The sequence below is a fragment of the Psammomys obesus genome, unplaced genomic scaffold (assembly GCF_907164565.1).
Source record: "Psammomys obesus unplaced genomic scaffold, mPsaObe1.curated_primary_1811, whole genome shotgun sequence".
In the NCBI taxonomy this organism is placed as follows: domain Eukaryota; kingdom Metazoa; phylum Chordata; class Mammalia; order Rodentia; family Muridae; genus Psammomys; species Psammomys obesus.
Window position 1 is genome coordinate 18,751,689 of NW_026592118.1, and position 10,760 is coordinate 18,762,448.

Consider the following 10,760-nt stretch of genomic DNA (forward strand, 5'->3'; position numbering starts at 1 on the left):
ATCTATCTATCTATCTATCTATCTATCTATCTATCTATCTATCTATCCACATAAAGTCAGTACCATGCACTGAAGACAGAAGCTTTTAAATAAGTTTTCCAGAGCAAGCCATCTGGATTGGAAGGTAAAGAGAAATATACAGAGAAAAGTGCCTTTAGAGGACACCCAACCTCTATCTCCAATGTTAAATGGATAAAGTTTCTCTTCGTTTTTGTAAGTGCATTTTATGCCGGTACAGATTCCCAAAGATTTTCAGAATTTGAATTTGTTAGCTGTTATATTTATTTTCTAAAATATTACAAAAAATTTGTTTACTAAAATATATTGGGCATACATATACCTGGACTCATACTTATTATATTTAAGTTTAATGATATCCTTGTGAGTAGTTGGGGAAATCTGTTGTAATATCTAGAAAATTCAAAAAAGTATGGAAATATCATAAGACTATTAAGATATATAATATAAATATAGAAAAATTACAACATAACTGTTCGTACAGTTTAATAATTTTCGATGATGGACAACACTGAATCGATGTCTAGGATAGAAAGATTGATTGTTGGCATCATTGTGGGAAGTTGACAGTCTTTACAGATTTGGGCTTGGATGCGAGAAGTGCATTCCTAGGAGCCTGAGACCTCAAGATGGTGTGATTTAGGTATAGCCTGGTACTACTTCCTGACTGGCCATTCTGCTTTCTTTTCTTTTCTTTTCTTTTCTTTTCTTTTCTTTTTTTTTTTTGTATTTTTTCTTATCAGTTACATTTTATTAACTCTGTACCCCAGCCATGTCCCGATCCCTCATTCCCTCCCAGTCCCTCCCTCCCTCCCTCCCTCCTCTCCACCGTGCCCCTTGCCAAGTCCACTGATAGGGGGGACCTCCTCCCCATTCATCTGATCCTGTTTTATCAGGTATCTTCAGGACTGGCTGCAAAGCTCTCCTCTGTGGCCTAATAGGACTGCTCCTCCCTTGGGGGGTGGGGAGGCCAAAGAGCCAGTCATTGAGTTCCTGTTAGGAATAGTCCTTGTTCCCCTCACTATGGGAAACCAATTGGTTACTGAGCTACCACAGGCTACATCTGAGCAGAGGTTCTAGGTTACATTCATACATGGTCCTTGGTTGCATGTCAGTCTCAGAAAAGACCCTGTGCCCAGATATCTTTGGTCCTTGTGGAGCTCCTATCCTTTCCTCATCAGACTAACTCCCCTTCTTTCTTATGATTCCCTGTACTCTGCCAAAGGTTTTGTCATGAGTCTTTGCTTTGAAAACATTGCTAGTTAGAGTCTTTCCAATGCGCTCAGTAGACTCCTGTCAGCCATTCTGCTTTCAAAGGAAAGTGACAATCCTGATGAAACCTCCTGCAGGCCTGGGTAGAATTGCTCTCCCAATGTGACTTCCTGCTATAATGGACTATGACCTGGACCAAGAGCCAGGATAGACCTTTCTTCCCCTATCTTGCTTCTTTGGGGCATTTTATCATAGTGATGAGGAAATTAACTCATAAATAATGACCACAAGTGGAGAAAGGAATGATGGAACAACCAACCATCCAACCAACCATCTTTCTCAAATGGACATGTTCAGGAGAAAGAGAAATCTCTGTTGGAGAAATTTTTATTTTAGTTTCAGAAAGTATTCATCGACTCCCATAAATAATAATTATTTCTTTGACAATTGTCCTGCATGTCTTTTATTCAAAGAACCGTGTATGTGTTTCCTGCATGGAATTTAATTCTTTAATTAACCTAAGCGATATGCAACATTTCTACATTTTATAGGTGATAAAAGAGAGGCAAAACATGTAGACAAACTACCCAAAATCATAACTAAAATAGGGGTTTACAGCAACATCTATTTAACTCTGTTTAATAATTACACTATTTTTTGTCTTGTGTGTCCTTAATTTTTTGCATAAGCAGAAAGAAGATACAATATAAGTAACAGTTGGAATGAGCACAGTTTATATTGGTAGGCTTGATTTGTGATACGATTTAATCTTTAGGAATACAGAATGAAACAAATGAAGATTGAACATAAAATACAAATTCTTAAGTTTAGCATTGCTGTGTCCTGAATTTTTGTTTTCGGTGGAATGAGAGAAATCATGTCATGAACTGAAGGCTTGCCAAAGCAAAACAGCGTCACATGTGCATGTCATTGGCTTCCTGTAGTCATTAGCAGTGATGCCGCCATGTGCAAATACAAACTGCACTTGCAAATGCTGACAAAAGAGAGGAAAGAGGGAATTGAAAGAGAGGAAGGGAAAGAAAGGAGGAAGGAAGAAAGAAGGAAAGGAAAAAAAGGAAGGAAGGAAGGAAGGAAGGAAGGAAGGAAGGAAGGAAGGAAGGAAGAAAGAAAGAAAGAAAGAAAGAAAGAAAGAAAGAAAGAAAGAAAGAAAGAAAGAAAGAAAGAAAAAGAGGGAAAGGCTAGAAAGCTCCATTGTGTAAAAGTGGCAAGGAAGCTGGAGAGTGAAACATTTGGCAATGCACACAAATTTTATTCTTTAGTATAAGTTCCTTAGTTCAAAGAGCTGTGTCTTTTTGAAGGCTATAAGAAACTCCTGAGAAAATGAACTGATTATATGTTAATCTTAAAATCAGATGTTTTAAATTTAATATCAAAGAAACAAAATCCTTCACACTGAGAACCATCAGAGAGGTTTCTTGTAGAAAGTTCTTCAAAACAGATGCATTGAAGGTTTTCTAGTATTTAAAACTTGAAGATGGGTAAGAAAGCAATATTCATCATTATTTACATGAAAGAGCTAAAGGGATGATGACATTATTACAAGACAAAGCTACCTTTTGTATTTTAAAGGGCTATTGGATTAGGTGGGTTCTTGTATACATGTGTGTGTGTGTGTGTGTGTGTGTGTGTGTGTGTGTGTGTGTGTGTTGTGTATGCGCGCACGCGTGCGTGCATGCATGCTGTTTATAGGAAACATTTCACATTTGCTGTCTTATCATTTGGGTTCACATTGCTGTTATTAGACTAAATGCTGCTTTTCATATTATTTTTCATAATTTATTAAATTTCATTGCTGAGATAGAACCCAGATCATTGGGTATGCCAGGCAAGCACTCAATTACTCATTTACTTCCCCTCCCCTTCAAATTAATGGCTATTGCATTACTGTTGAGAAAAAGAGAGTTCAATTGATTGTGTCACACAGCTATTGAAACTACTATTCAAAATTTGCCTTAAAAAACCCTGTCAGAACCAAAATACCACACCACGTCACTCTCATGACTCATGTAAGTATTTGAGTCTACCATGAAGACTGCTTTCTTCGGAGTTAAGATTCTCAAGATTTATGGAGAACAAAATGTCTTAACAAACCAAGGACAACATTTTCATTTTTCTATGGGTACACTTCCTTAAGGACATAGTATCTAAAATCTCACATGGGAGATTGGGTTGGAGGAAGGGCTCAAATATAGACAGTGTAGCACCCTAAACTAACTAGAAAATGACATCCTGAAAGAACTACCATCTACTGTAATTCCTGTGCCTAGTGTTGTACTTCTCCTCATTGCCCTCACTGTCCTTCTCTTTTTCTCCTCCTCTGCCTTCTCCTCCTCCTCCTACTCTTTTCTTCCTCTGGCTCAGTCCCTAGCTGACCTCTCTGATTAGTAATCCTGCCCCAATCTTTCAGATGCATCCTTCCCAAATATGAGATTCCGCAGGGGGAACACTAACCATGTGGTAAACTTCATTTAATAATGTTTGTACTTTTTAATAGAATTTTGGATGTTTTAAAAATTTAATTATGATATAATTGAAGTATAAAATGAAAGTCATCCCTATTTAAAGTGTGTTGTTTCACTTATTTTGCCAGTATATAAACCATTGCAACCACCACTTTAACTAGGATCCCAAACATTTCTACAACGCAGAAGTTTCCTTGTGGCCTATGTATTCTGTTCCCCAGCCCCTCCTCCCAACCCTAGACCACCACTGTCTCGCTCTCTGTTATTGTAACTCTGTTTGCAATGTGGAGAATTTATAAATTAATGCATGCAGAATATAGAATACTTAAAGAATATAAATGTTGACAGGCAAATGGTAAGATATTCAATATTCATCAATATTTTGCACAGATAAAAGAAATTATAATACGCTTCAATAATTCTATTTCACAGTGATACAAAAAATAAACTTTTGACACATGTAACAATACATATGGCTCTCATTCTCAATCCGAACAGGTTTACATTTTTAAAGGTACTCTTCTGTCCCTAAGTCAGAAGTTTGTCGTACAGCAGAGGAGAGAGCAAAAGCAGAAAGAGGCATCCTAGTTTACCCTCTCTGATCATGAAGCTTTTCCTTCATATATATGCAAGATGCATACAGCGTGTTATGTTGAAGAGAAAGATAAAGGAAAGATATCAGAAGCCGTTATCTTCCTGTCACCTTTCCTTCAGGGAACATAAGTATGGCAGGGCACATGGCGATGAATTGCATTTTACAACGTTGTTTTACAATGTTGTTATTCTAAATGTAGTCCTCAGCTCTGACTCAAAGTTAGCTATAGATATTGACAGCATGACAATATGCATCGTCTACAAGTCTGTTCTTCCCAAATGGTAGACCACTGATGAACAACAGATATGGGTACTCTCTGGAGGTCCAGATCCTCTTCAGTTTCTAGTGCTATACGCAGGCCAAGCAAATCTGGCCACCAGGGGGCACCTTCCTTTTAGTGAAAGGACTTCAGCATTGTTTCCTATTAAAACATTGAAAATAAGAGGAGGAGGAGAAGGAAGAGGAGAAAGAGGAGGATGAGCAGAAGAAGGAGGATGGAAAAGAAAATAGAGAAGAGGAGGGGGAGGGAAATAAAAATAAAAATACTTTATGTGGAGAAAAGAAAAATGTCTCAGGGGACTGTTTAGATTGCTCCGTGGGTAGTGGTGCTTTCATGCTGACCCTGAGGGCCTATGTTTGGTTGCTTTGTTCCAATAAACAATTCTGCATTTGATGGCTATTCTTCCTTGCCAACTTGGCTACATCTGGAATTAACTAAAACCCAAGTGACTGTGCACAATCACGAGAGATTTTCTTTTTTCGTTAAGTCATTTGAAGTAGGAAGACTCAGTTCTAATATAGATCTGTGAGGTGGGAAGGTAAATCTATAATTCAGATCCTTGGAGGTGCCAGGTCCACCTTTACTCTGGATCACACCTGCTGCTGACATCCTGCATAAAGGACGCGGAAGAAGCAAGCACTCTCTCTTTTCCTGTTCTCACCCTCACAGGGAAATCTATTCCTTCGCTGGCACGAAAGCCTGCTTCTTCAGGACTCCATGTACTGAAGACATTGAAGAGCAGCTTAGCATCCAGCCTTGTGGACTGACCAGCTACTGGATTCCTGGACCTTCCATTCTTAGAAAGCCAATGTTGGATCTCTGTGCTACAGCCTGTAAGTCTTTCTAATAAACCATGTGCTCACACTCATACACAGACACACTCACACATACACATATAAATTCATTCTGTAAGTTTGTTACACTGGAGAAGGCTGACTAACACACTACACATTTTGGTTTTGGTTTTGTTTTTTTTATCCAACTGAAAATAAGTCACACTTTTGTGAACTGCACATCCCAAGTGACCCAGGACTCCTGCCCTCAACTGACCTTCCACATTTGCATTCATTTCACTATTCTTGTCTCTGTAATTTTGTTTGCTCCAGATGTTTTATAATTAGTCACATATTACGAAGACAAGAGCCTGCGATATTAATTAAAAGCAATCTTTTGCTTGAATTGCTTGCTGGACTGACATACGACGAGTGAAAACCTCAGAGAGAAAAACTTCATCAGAATCTGTCTGCAGATGTGGAGAGGCAGGCTTGAGAAAGGAATGATTTGCATACATGGCCACAAATGGATAGATACATAAGTAGCTGTGAGGGTTTGATGGGTGTGGTTGTTTGTTTGTTTGTTTGTTTGTTTGTTTGAGTTTTTTCAACTTCATAACAACCTAGACATATCTGACAACTTAGACATATCTGGTAAAAGAAAAATTCAATTGAGAAAATGTCTTTATCAGATTAGACTGTGGGTAACCCCGTGGGAACATTTTCATGATTAATGTTTGATGTGGGAGGGTCTAGCCCCTTAGGTCAGTGGCACCCCTTGAGAGGTGAGTTATATAAGATAGTAGACTGATTGAGCAATGGGGAGCAAGTCAGCAAGCTGCATTCCTCTGTGGTCTGTGCTTCATTCTGCCTCCAGGTTCCTGCCTTGATAGACTGTGCCCAGGACTTGTAAGTTGAAATGAACCCTCCCCATACACAGTTTGCTTTTGGTCATGGTGTTAATCAGAGCAATTGAAACTAACTAGGACAACAAGAAACAGCGGGAAAATGAACATACGGCTTCATTTTTCCTATTTGCAACAAATAGGGAAATCATTCTACTTTGAATTTTTTAAGTTTAAGAAACATTTTAATGTTACAAGTATTTATTTCTTAAAGATATACCACCATTTAAATGTTTTCTAAGTTTTAAATCAAGTGAATTGAAACACACTGATAATTAAGTGATTTTTTCATGTGTCATCAGCTTAACTATTTTTATTAACTGTTTTTTATTAATTATAATTTATTCACTTTCTATCCCGGCTGTACCCCCTCCTTCATCCCCTCCCAAACCCACCCTTCTTCCCTCTTCTCCTCCCTTGCCTCTCCTCCAGTCCTCCTTGCCTTCCATCTGTCCCTAGCCTATCAGCTCTCATCAGGACTGGCTACATTGTCTTCTTCTGTGGCCTGATAAGGCTGTTTCCCCCTCAGAGGGAGGTGATGAAAGAGCCAGCCAATGAGTTCATGTCAGAGACAGCCCCTGATTCACTTACTAGGGAACCCACTTGGAGACTGAGCTGCCATGGGCTACATCTGTGCAGGGGTTCTAGGTTATTTCCATGCATGGTCCTGGGTTGGAATATGAGTCTCAGAAAATACCCCATTGCCTAGATTTTTTTTTTTTTTTTTTTTTTTTTTGTTCTGTTGCTCTCTCGTGGAGCTCCTGTCCCCTCCAGGTCTTTCATCTCCCCCTTCTTTCATAAGATTCCCTGCACTCTATTCAAAGTTTGGCTATAAGTCTCAGCATCTGCTGATACCTGCTGGGTAGAGTCTTTCAGAGGCCCTCTGTGGTAGGCTCCTGTCCTGTTCCCTGTTTTCTCCCTCTTCTGGTGTCCGTCCCAATTACCTTTTTGAATGAGGATTGATAATCTTACCTAGGGTCCTCCTATTTGCTTAGCTTCCTTAGGTGTACAGATTTTAGTATGTTTATCTGATATTATATGTCTAATATCCACTTATAAGTGAGTATACACCACGTGTGTCTTTTTTGGAAGGAAGACTTTGATGACTGCTTCTATTTCCTTTGGGGATATAGGGCTGTTTAATCTATTTACCTGATCTTGACTTAATTTTGGTAAATGGAATCTATCAAGAAAATTGTTCATTTTATTTAGATTTTCAAATTTTGTGGCATATAGACTTTTGTAGTAAGACCTAATGATTGTTTGGATTTCCTCAGTGTCTGTTGTTATATCCTTCTTTTCATTTCTGATTTGGCTGATTTGGATAGTTTCTCTCTGCTTTTTAGGTAGTTTGGCTAAGGGTTTGTCTGTCTTGTTGATTTTATCAAAGAACCAGCTCTTGGTTTTATTGACTCTTTGGATTGTTTTCTTTGTTTCTAATTCATTGATTTCAGCTCTGAGTTTGATTTCTAATCATCTACTCCTCTTGGGTATGTCTGTTTCTTTTTTTTCTAGGGCTTTTAGTTGCGCCATTAAGTTGCTTGTACGAGATGTCTCAAACTTTTTTCTGAAGGCACTTAGTGCTTTGACTTTTCCTCTTAGCACTGTGTTCATTGTGTCCCATAAGTTGTGCCTTCATTTTCATTGAATTTTAGGAAGTCTCCAATTTCTTTTTTCATTTCTTCCCTGACCAAGCTTTCAAGAGTTGTTTAGTTTCCATGTGTATTTGTATTTGGGGCATAGATGTTCAGGACTGTGTTATCCTCATGGTGAATTTTCCCTTTGATGAGAATGTAATGCCCCTCCTTATCTTTTTTTTGATTAATTTTGGTTGAAAGTCTATTTTATTAGATATGTGGATGTCTACTCCAGCTTGTTTTCTTGGTCTGTTTGCTTGAAAAACCATTTTCCAGCCCTTTACTCTGAGGTAATGTTTATCTTTGTTGCAAAAATGTGTTTCTTGGATGCAGCAGAATGTTGGATACTGTTTCCACCACCGTTCTGTTAGTCTGTGTCTTTTTATTGGAAAGTTGAGTCCATTGATGTTGATAGATAATAGTGACCAATGAAGGTCATTTCCTTTTGTTTTAGAGTTGCTGGTATTACTGTGTTTTCTATGCTTGTTGTCTTTCAATTTTTTTGTTGTGAAGTTATCTGTAGTCTGTATTTTCCTGGATTTCATTAGATTGGAGATTTCCTTCTAGTATCTTCTGTAAGGCTGAGTTGCTGTGTAGGTATTGTTTAAGTTTTATTTTGTCATGGAATATTTTGTTTTCTCCATCTATGTTGATTGAAAGTTTTGTTGGGAACAGCAGTTTGTGTTAGCATCTGTAGTCTCTTAGAGTCTGAATGACATCTGCCCAGGCCCTTCTGGCTTTCATAGTTTCTGTTGAGAAGCCCGGTGTGATTCTGATAGGTCTGCCTTTACATGTTACTTGGCCTTTTTCCCTTGCTGTTTTTAATATTTTTTCTTTGTTCTGTAGATTTAATATTTTGACTATTATGTGATGTGAGGAGTTTCTTTTCTGGTCTAGCTTCTTTGGTGTTCTGTAGGCCTATTGTATGTTTAAGGACATCTCTTTCTTTAAGCTGGGAAATTTTCTTTTATGAGTTTCTTGAAAATATTTCCTGGACTTTGGAGCCTGGAATCTTCTTTTTCATCTATTCCTATTATTCTATTTTGTCTTTTCATGGCGTCCTTGATTTCTGGGGTGTTTTGTGTTTGGAACTTTACTGATTTTCTTTAAAGTTCTCCAGCTCCAGGGTTTTTTCTGTTTGTGTTGTCTTTATTGATTCTAATTCTGTTTTCATGCCTTGCAACATTTCCTTCATCTGTTTGAATGTGTATTCCTGTCTTTCCATGATGCCTTTATTTTTTTGTTTGTTTGTTTCCTCTCTATATGCCACTACTCTATATGTCTCTACATGTGCCTCCATTTGTTTGGCTATATTAGCCTGTATTTCCTTGAGAGCTTTTTTCATTTCCTCTTTATTTGCCTTCATTTGTGTGGCCATTTCTTTGAGAGCTTTGTTTGTTTCTTCTTCATGTGCCTCTAATAACTGAATAAGCAGAGATTTAAAATTATTTTCCTGTGTTTTCGATGAATTAAAATATCCATTGATTTTGGGGTTACTGGTGAAGCCATGATGTCCTAATTTTTGTTGGATGTGTTCTTATGCCGACCTCTAGCCATCTGCTTATCTGTAACCTTTGCTGTTTGTTCCTGGAGTCTGTACTTCGGACTTGGTCTGTCTCTGGTGTCTGGAGTATTCTTCTGGAAGACGAGAGAGGTCCATCGGTTTGAGAATGGATGTTTGTGTTTCAGCTGTAGCTGATGGAGGAAGGTTGCAGGCGCATATGCACAAGCGCAGGTGTCTGTATTGCAGTGTGCCTTGAGGGAGAGGGTACCAGAGCATATAGATGCCTGGAAGGGTGGCGCTTAAGTACAGGAGGGAGTGCGGGTGCGCATGGAAGGTGCCCTGAACACCTCAGTGGCCTACAGGCCTTTTGTACTGTCCTCCTGGTATTCAGATCTGTCCCAAGGATCCCTATGTTTCCCACAGTGGGGGTGTGGCTGGGAGGGATCCACTGTCTTGCTGTTAGATCTGGGGCTCTGTACTCACTTGAAGTACTCACTGGCTCGCAGGTTTAATCAGAATGAATAGCGATTCCCCTGTTCTCTACTCTCAGATTTGGGCCCACAGGGGCAAATGAAAATGTTGGAGATCTGTCAGCTCAGTGGTGTCCACTGTTTGTCCGCTGGGCAGGGAGACTCGTACCTGGGGCAGTGCGGCTACAGTCTCAGTCACTGAGCATGGAGGCTCCTGCTAGGGCTAGCCACTGCTGCCTGCCGCAGCCACGGACCTGGGAGGCTCATACAGCAGCTGCCTCTGTTGTCTTGGTTACCGAGCTTGGACGCTCTTGCTTAGGGTAACCACTGCTGCCCCCTCTGAGCAAGGAGACCAGTGTAGGGCAAGGGGAAGTGCAGGGGGGTCATTCAGGGGCATCAAATGTTCGCCACTCTCAGTCCCCAGAGATGTACACGTGTGACCTGGATCCAAACTGTCTCAGCTCACAGGTTGTCCTCTCTCGCCCAGGAAGCCTCAGTGTCAGTGTTCTGGCTTCAGCTGCCCCTCCACTCACCAATTTCGGAGTTTCGGATCCTGTGCCCCTCAGATATGGTGGGCACTGATCTTGGATTCCCTGAGCTTAACTATTAATGAGTTACTATTAGCAGCCATCATAACTCAACCTCCCACACAATCCATGAGTATGATTTTTAATATTGTTAGAATCTACAACTAGGAAGCTGAAACTTAGAGATGATAAAATAAATTAGAAAATAGTCACAAGTTCAGCCAAGGGCGAAAAGTGATAATGGGAGGTCAGGGCACAATGAATGAAAGGCAATAAAACGTCTCAGGACCGGAGGGAAATACCTTCATCATGGTGTAACTTTTTAAAAGATGTCTCGATCCACGGGGGGGTGGGGG